A 7192-nucleotide genomic window follows, 5' to 3' on the forward strand; every position below is an offset into this window, starting at 1 on the left:
GAGATACGTAGGAATAACATTTGTGGGAGAGAAAAAGCATTTTAGCATTTTGTTTGGCTTTCCTCTTGGAGTGTGCAAAACAAGCAAAGAAAAGCTAAAATATTAGTTTTTTATTTTTAGCCATCCATTTAGCTTCTCCATTGGAGATGCTCTCATGCCTCCTACAATGGTTATGTGAAATTAACCCTTTGCAGCTAGGAGAGGGAAAGAGGATGGGATTTGTAATAGACTTCATGGAGAGATGAGCAAGCTTGCTTACAACCTGGAATGAAGTGAAAAGGGGACCTTAATTCTTGAGGCTTAGCCTCCTCTCGCCTCCCCAGCTTCCACTGTCGAGCAAGGAATCTTCCGGTGTGCGAGCAACAGCAGCCGGTGAAGACTTGTAGCCTGAAAACATTGAATCAAGCAAAGAATAAGTAGAGAATCAAGCCCACTACAGTTTCTGCTGTGCACTGTTTTTCTACCAAAACAAGTTTTGGATTTGATAAATCATCGTTTTTATACAATGAACAAAATCATAACCCTCAAAGATGAACTCTTCACCGACTGCTTGCTCGTTTCTCACTTTTACAGTGTTACATTCTACTTGTTAGCTTAGTATCATGAAGGACATGCTATCCAAAATCTAGGTTCCACTCAATTGAGGGCAAACTTGTGAGAAAAATAAAAAAGGATTTTCATTAATTCAAATTGCACATATACATGAGGATACATGTAACTCATTAATTTAAAAAATAGATTTTCAATAAATAGATTTGAATTCTCCTATTTTATTGTTATTTTAGAACTATTGTGTTTTGGGATTTCTTAATATCATATTAAAAAAATAAAAATAAAAATTTCCCTTCCTAAAACAGGATTAACATCTTCATCTTCTTCTTTTTTTAATTTTAAACATATACTTGCACAAGAACATATACATGCTTAGTGGACACAATATTTTTTTTTTTAAAAATCTTCACTGAAAAAAATATGAAGACAGACAATAAAAAAAAAACAATGAAAGTGGGGAGACCTGATAAAACCAATCAGCTTCTTTAAAATATAGGCAAAGTTAGTAACAAGTAAAATCGAAACTTTTAGTTTCAAAACTTCTGGATTAATAATGGAAAATCTCAAGTATAGGGGTAGAGGTTGATCATTTATGAATCTATAGGGATGAAAATGTAGTTTACCAAACAAATCCAAAATCAATAAGGAACGCGCTAAAAATACAACGGTCGTTATAAGTCAGTCAAAAGAAACAATCCTCTATCCATTCGGACTCCTTCAAGGTATATGTAAGGCTGTAAGCCCTATTTTTCACTCTTCACTTCCTTGACAAAAACATCAATTCTTAGATCTTGAAATGTGAGTTAATAAAGAAGAATGGTTGCTGTTGTTGGTGCCGCCAAAATCACTGCGGTATTGAGACAGAACTTTCAGCGAAAGATTTGATACAGAGTTTCATGGTTTCTTTCGAAACACTCTGATATACGCTACTGACTTAACTCATTACAAGGATTTGAAGCATAATGTTGATCCATTAAGGTTAATCCAAGTTGGTATTACCGTTCTAGATGCAAATGGCAAAATCAAGGGCACTTGAGAGTTCAATTTGCGGTTCGATCTGTCAAAGGATTTGTTTGTCTCTCAGTCTATACAATCCTTGCAAAATGATTTCGACATGTTCACACAGTTGTTGTCAGGTGTAGTTGCCAAGCATCGAAACCTTTGTTGGGTCACCTTCCAAGGCTTGTATGATCTGTCGCACACATTAAGGACAGTGACAAACAGGCCATTGCCCCATTCTGTGAATGGTTTTACATCTCTATTTGGTATTGTGTTCGGTGATGTGGTGGATATCAAATACAGGGCATGCTTTTTCCAGGGATTACGTAGTGGTGAGCTAGGCTTGGCAGCCATTGCTAAAATCTTGAACGTGAAAAGAGTTGGTTGGGCACATCAAGCAGGATCTGATTCTTTGTTGACAGTTTGTGTGTACACAAAGATGAGGATGGTGTACAAAATTGACGAGATTGCTTACATGTGGTGCTTGTATGGTGTCTCAGCTAGAATTTACAAGCCGATTGTTGTGCCTAATATCGATGGGCGCTACTTTATTCTGTATTTCAGCACTCAAGCACTATTCCAGCGTTGCATTCCTCTCCATTGTTGTGGTTTGTTATGGTTTCATGCAAGCTGCTCCAACTTTTAGTCATGTCCCGTAGAATATCTTTTTTGTAAGAATTTGATGTTTGTAATTTGGATAAATGCTTTCAAAATGTAAACATTTATGATTTGATTATTCAAGAAAATATATTTCTTTGTTTCCTTTATTATCTTTTATCAATATCATTTTTGAAGAAATTATTAGATTATTAAATAAACCTAATTCAATGTCTAAATGCAATGCAAATTGACGAGAGAAGAGAATCAGATTTCATCAAATGTTGATGACTATTATCTTTCCCATTTATCATATATATAAATATTCAAACAAAAGGCAAGTAAAATTAAAAACACGAAAGGTTCTTAACAAACTTCTTTGTTATGCTACCACTAGTCCCTTACTGTATCAGTTATTTGTTGTTGGCTCCTAACAAAAGTTCTTTGTTGTGCAGGAACGGTGTTGCAGTGCTGAAATATGGAATAAAGTAGCGCTCGTTGGTATTAGGCACAACAATCGGCTTGCAAATTCTAGCTGAGACACCATACAAGCAAGCCCCACAAAGAGTCATGAATTTTGTATACCATCCTCATCTTTGTGTACACACGAGCCATCAACAAAGAATCAGATCTTGCATGATATGCCCCACCAACTCTTTCCACGTTTAAGATTTTAGTAATGGCTGCTAAGCTTACCTCGCCACCACGTCATCCTCGGCAAAAGCGTGTCGTATATTTGATATCCATCACATCACCGAACACAATATCAAGTAGAGATGTAAAACCAGCCACAGAATGGGGCAATGGCCTGTTTGTCACTGTCCTTAATGTGTGCGACAGATCATATAAGCCATGGAAGGTGACCCAATAAAGGTTTCGATGCTTGGCAACTACACCTGAAAACAACTGTGCGAACATGTCGAAATCAATCCCATCTCTTCTCAGCTTGTCAAAATCGATGCCATTGTTTTGTAATAATTGTATAGACTAAGCGACAAACAAATCCTTTATATATATATTGCAATTCTCACTAATTTATATGTGCCAGAAAATTAAATAGGCCCAAATAAAATTCTTAGAAAAGCAACCCTTTCTAAGCATGCAGTGGCTCTTATCATCCTTATGGATCCCTGATTGATGAGCTTTGCTCATCATATTCTTGATAAAATTTGCTAAATTTTCGACATGGAAAGAAAAAATAGTGCTATAAAACAACTATTCAAAGAAAAAAGAACCATCACCCTAAATTTCTAGTTGAAATTTGAATAGTAGAAGAAAGGGATGTGAAAAAAAAACCCACCGAACTAAGGATGGCAATGGGTAGCCACGTGTTGAGTTTTGAGATCAAGGTATCCTCCATTTGACACAGTAGATAACACGGGAACCTTGATCAGAATTAATTTAGCCCATTTACAATAAGCAACACATACTATCAAAATGGGATGCTACATAGATGCATTCTCCAAATTGACCAAGATTTAAGAACTGGCTCATTGACAAGGCTGGTAGTGACAAACCTAGCTAAAATGAAAAAATTAAAACAAATTACCTATCCATTAAAGCATGCTGATTAACTTCAAAAGTAGTTTAAGTTATGATTGTTAGCAAATGTAACCAGTAACTTAACATCAAAATATTTTAAAGTTTGGGTTTTTGAGCAGAGCACATAAAAAAGAAATGAGAGGGCATTATTTTATCATAGGACCATTTTTTGTGATTCCCTGAAATCTGTGTATGACCACTTCTCTCATATCTGATGAGCACAGGGATCTTTATAATTGCAAACTATTATTTTCTTAATTATTTTATTGTGTATGCAGAGCTACTAGCAGCAGATGCACAGTTCCAGGTGCTATAAACAAGACAAAACCTCCTTTCTAATATTATTAAAGATGCTGGCGCAAGCAAATTTCATATTCTAATATTTCCAAACACCTGGAGTGCATAGAACAACTGTTTATTTCATTGCTAGTAAAACGAATATCTGCAATCCCTAACTACTCTACACCAAACCCGTAGAATTATGCCGTTATTTACACCCACAGAGAACTGAACTTTTATAGAAAAATTCCTAACCTGATGCCTCAAGAGAGGAACAACTTCGGACGTTATCTTCTTTCTCTAAGCTTTCTTCTCTCTGCTAGTCGCCCTCCTCTTATGCACAGAAACAAGAGAAATCCCTAATCAATCCATACAAATTTCCGATTTATCAAAAGTAACCTGAGATATTTTTACAATTATAAACAAAAATATTCAATAATTATTAAACTAAAATGTGAGTATTGGAAAGTTACTTACTAGCTAGAAGTTGACAAATCCAAAGCACAAAGGGGAGGGAAGTCGGGCTGCTGGATCGAGCTGCTGCCATCAGCGGGTCTGCTGCCGGCTGGTGAGGAGAATGAGAGGAAGAGAGAGGGAAGAGCTGAAAGGAACAGACGGCTGAGAATTCGTTTAGAGTGTAACAGAGAAACTTTAAATTTTATAGCCTACATATTACTATATATATATAGTACCATATATCAAATACTTCTTTCGTAACTTTTTGATGTAAGGTAATTATACCACACTTCACTTTTTTTTTTTTATATAATCTATATTCATGTAATTTATTTCTTAATTTTTTGATGTTAAATAAATATATATAACCCCACTTCTACATAGATTATCTCTTAAGTTTTTAATATAGCTTTATTGTTCTCAAAATGCATAAAAAATTTCTTGTAGTTACAAAATGACAATTATTTAAAAATAAAGTAGTAAGAAGGAGACATTAAATTCACGTAGGTTAGCAAATCATCGATTTTTATCATGAGATTAAAATGATATAATGAAAAAAATTAAAACAAGTTATAAAGTTTAATTTTCAATCAATCTTATATTAAATAAAATTAAAAAAAGAATATTAAAAAACAAAAAACAATTTGAGCCAACTTAAGTTAATTTGTCAAATTTATAATTCGGGTTACAAAACTGATATAATCCCATAAAAAGTAAATAAAAAAATTTACATAACTTAATTCCCAACCAACTCAATGTTTAAGAATTAAATTGAAAAAAAAAATTAATTTTATATGACTTAAAACCTCATAAAAAAATAAATAAAAAAATTATAAAACTCGATTCTCAAATTAATTTAATATTAAAAAACAATTGAAAAAAAAATCTAATGAGAAGATGAATAAAATGAGATTAATAATTCTTCAATCTATCAAAGTTTGCTATTTTTTTCATTGTATTCTTTCAAAAGACATTCTGTAAGATCATCGCGCAGAATTAGCACGTATTCTATAAAAAATATTATTTCTTTTTTCAAGAAAAGATGATCTACAAAGAATACTTGATTAGTGGAAAGTATTGAACTAGGAGCTCTTCATCTCCAGCCACAAGAAAGAATGCAGTGTGCCTGGAGAGCCACAACAGGAGACACGATCCCTCGGATAAGCAAAGGGAAATAAATGGCAAGTGCAGCTAAGAGATGGGTTCAATGAGCGTTGAAAATAAAGCAATTTGGTGAAAATCATGCCTGAAATAAATCGTCATTTTGGTTTCTGAGTCATCGTCAATATCCGGGGTGCTGTGATCCATTGCCTTCTGCATGTGATGTAGCCACCTCCCTGCTGCTTGGTTCGAGACAGGAAATGGTCGATGGCGTCCGATTAGCGGACGATGACCTGCCAAAATCAAAGAATGGTTCTTAGACTTGGGTTTTACCTGTCAAGCTTACAAGAACAACCGCTGCTCCCAGGTCCTGGACCTGGATGAAATGACTTATCCAATTAATCCACTGGATTAATCTTTAACTCCATATATATGAAATCCTTTCCTTGAATCTATACCGTAAAGAAAATAATCATGAGTCGTCCTCCACCATTATCATTTAATTGCTAATGACTATCAAAAACTAACCCTTTTAAAACCATAAATCACAAGCAGAAATTCTTCAAACAGCAACTGATTTGCATCTACCAGTATCTAGCATTGTTTTGAAACCCTGCCCAACCCAGCAGAGCGACCTAGGACTAGAACTGGGTTGGGTTGAAAAAAAAACAGGAGGAAACCCGGTGTGACCCATCTGACCCAGCGGGTTGACTCGGCGACCTAGTTAACCTAGCAAGACCCGATCAAAAACCCGGTTGCAACCCACTAGCTTTTTTTTTTTTTTTTTACTAAAATGACATTGTTTTTTATTTTTTAAAAAAAAAATTGACCCAGACAACCCAGTAACTCAGTCAAAACCCCGAACCCGGACCTTGGACCTGATCGGGTTTAAAAACTATGGTATCTACAATGCTTGTGGCCATTGCGTGGTTTCAACGCTTTTTTTTGAGATCTCATGTTTTTCTTATTAAGAAGGGAAGTCGATATGTGGCGAATTTTGGTTGATTGATAAATTTTCTATTTGTTTCTGCTTTTCAAAAGTACTTTTGAAAAAATTTAAATTTTTTTTATTTTTTATTAACTTCAAATTAATATATTTTTAATGTTTTCAAATCATTTTGATGTGCTGATGTCAAAAATAATTTTTTAAAAAAAAAAAAAAAATCATTAACATGCATTTTAGCACGAAACGTTATTTGAAAAACAACCGCAACCACACTGTCAAATAAGATCTTAGAAGGTTGAGAAATTATGGTCCCCACTGAGGCAATCATTCTTCGTTTAAGGATAGAACTGGATTGGCACGCGCGCGGGCCAAACTAATTATTTTCCCGTTTGAAAAAAAGAAGTTTAAGTGGCGAAAATTATCTTTAAAAAGTAAGAGAAATATGAAAGGTAGATTAAACTTTGATTAATTTGATAATATAATAATATAATAAATAATAAAAATAACAAATACATAATAAAAAAATAATTAATCCAAGCCATCTTTGGTCCAATTTTATAGATTATTTAAAATAAAAAAAAAATAAAAAAAATAGATGTCAAATCTAAAAAGAAAAAAAATCAAAGGGCTGCTTTAAAAATATGCAAGGGAAGACTCTAAAACAAACAAGGATCGAGAAAAAAAGAAATGAGAAAAAGAAATGGTCACTAGTACAAAACC

At 33.9% G+C, this 7192-nt stretch overlaps 1 long non-coding RNA gene across 3 annotated transcripts; it reads right to left on the minus strand.

Moving 5' to 3' along the window:
* Nucleotides 1–85: 85 nt before the first annotated feature.
* On the minus strand, nucleotides 86–4599 carry LOC118051065 (uncharacterized). Of its 3 annotated transcripts, none has more exons than XR_012168680.1 (4): nucleotides 4447–4599; nucleotides 4225–4328; nucleotides 2027–3533; nucleotides 86–387 (listed from the first exon to the last, which is right to left on the minus strand). It is a non-coding gene; the product is annotated as an uncharacterized lncRNA (long non-coding RNA). The 3 variants fall into 3 exon arrangements; XR_004687976.2 differs by having other exon boundaries at nucleotides 2027–3665; XR_004687975.2 differs by having other exon boundaries at nucleotides 2027–3669.
* Between the last annotated feature and the right edge of the window lie 2593 nt (nucleotides 4600–7192).

This window comes from Populus alba, chromosome 18, assembly GCF_005239225.2.
Source record: "Populus alba chromosome 18, ASM523922v2, whole genome shotgun sequence".
NCBI lineage: Eukaryota > Viridiplantae > Streptophyta > Magnoliopsida > Malpighiales > Salicaceae > Populus > Populus alba.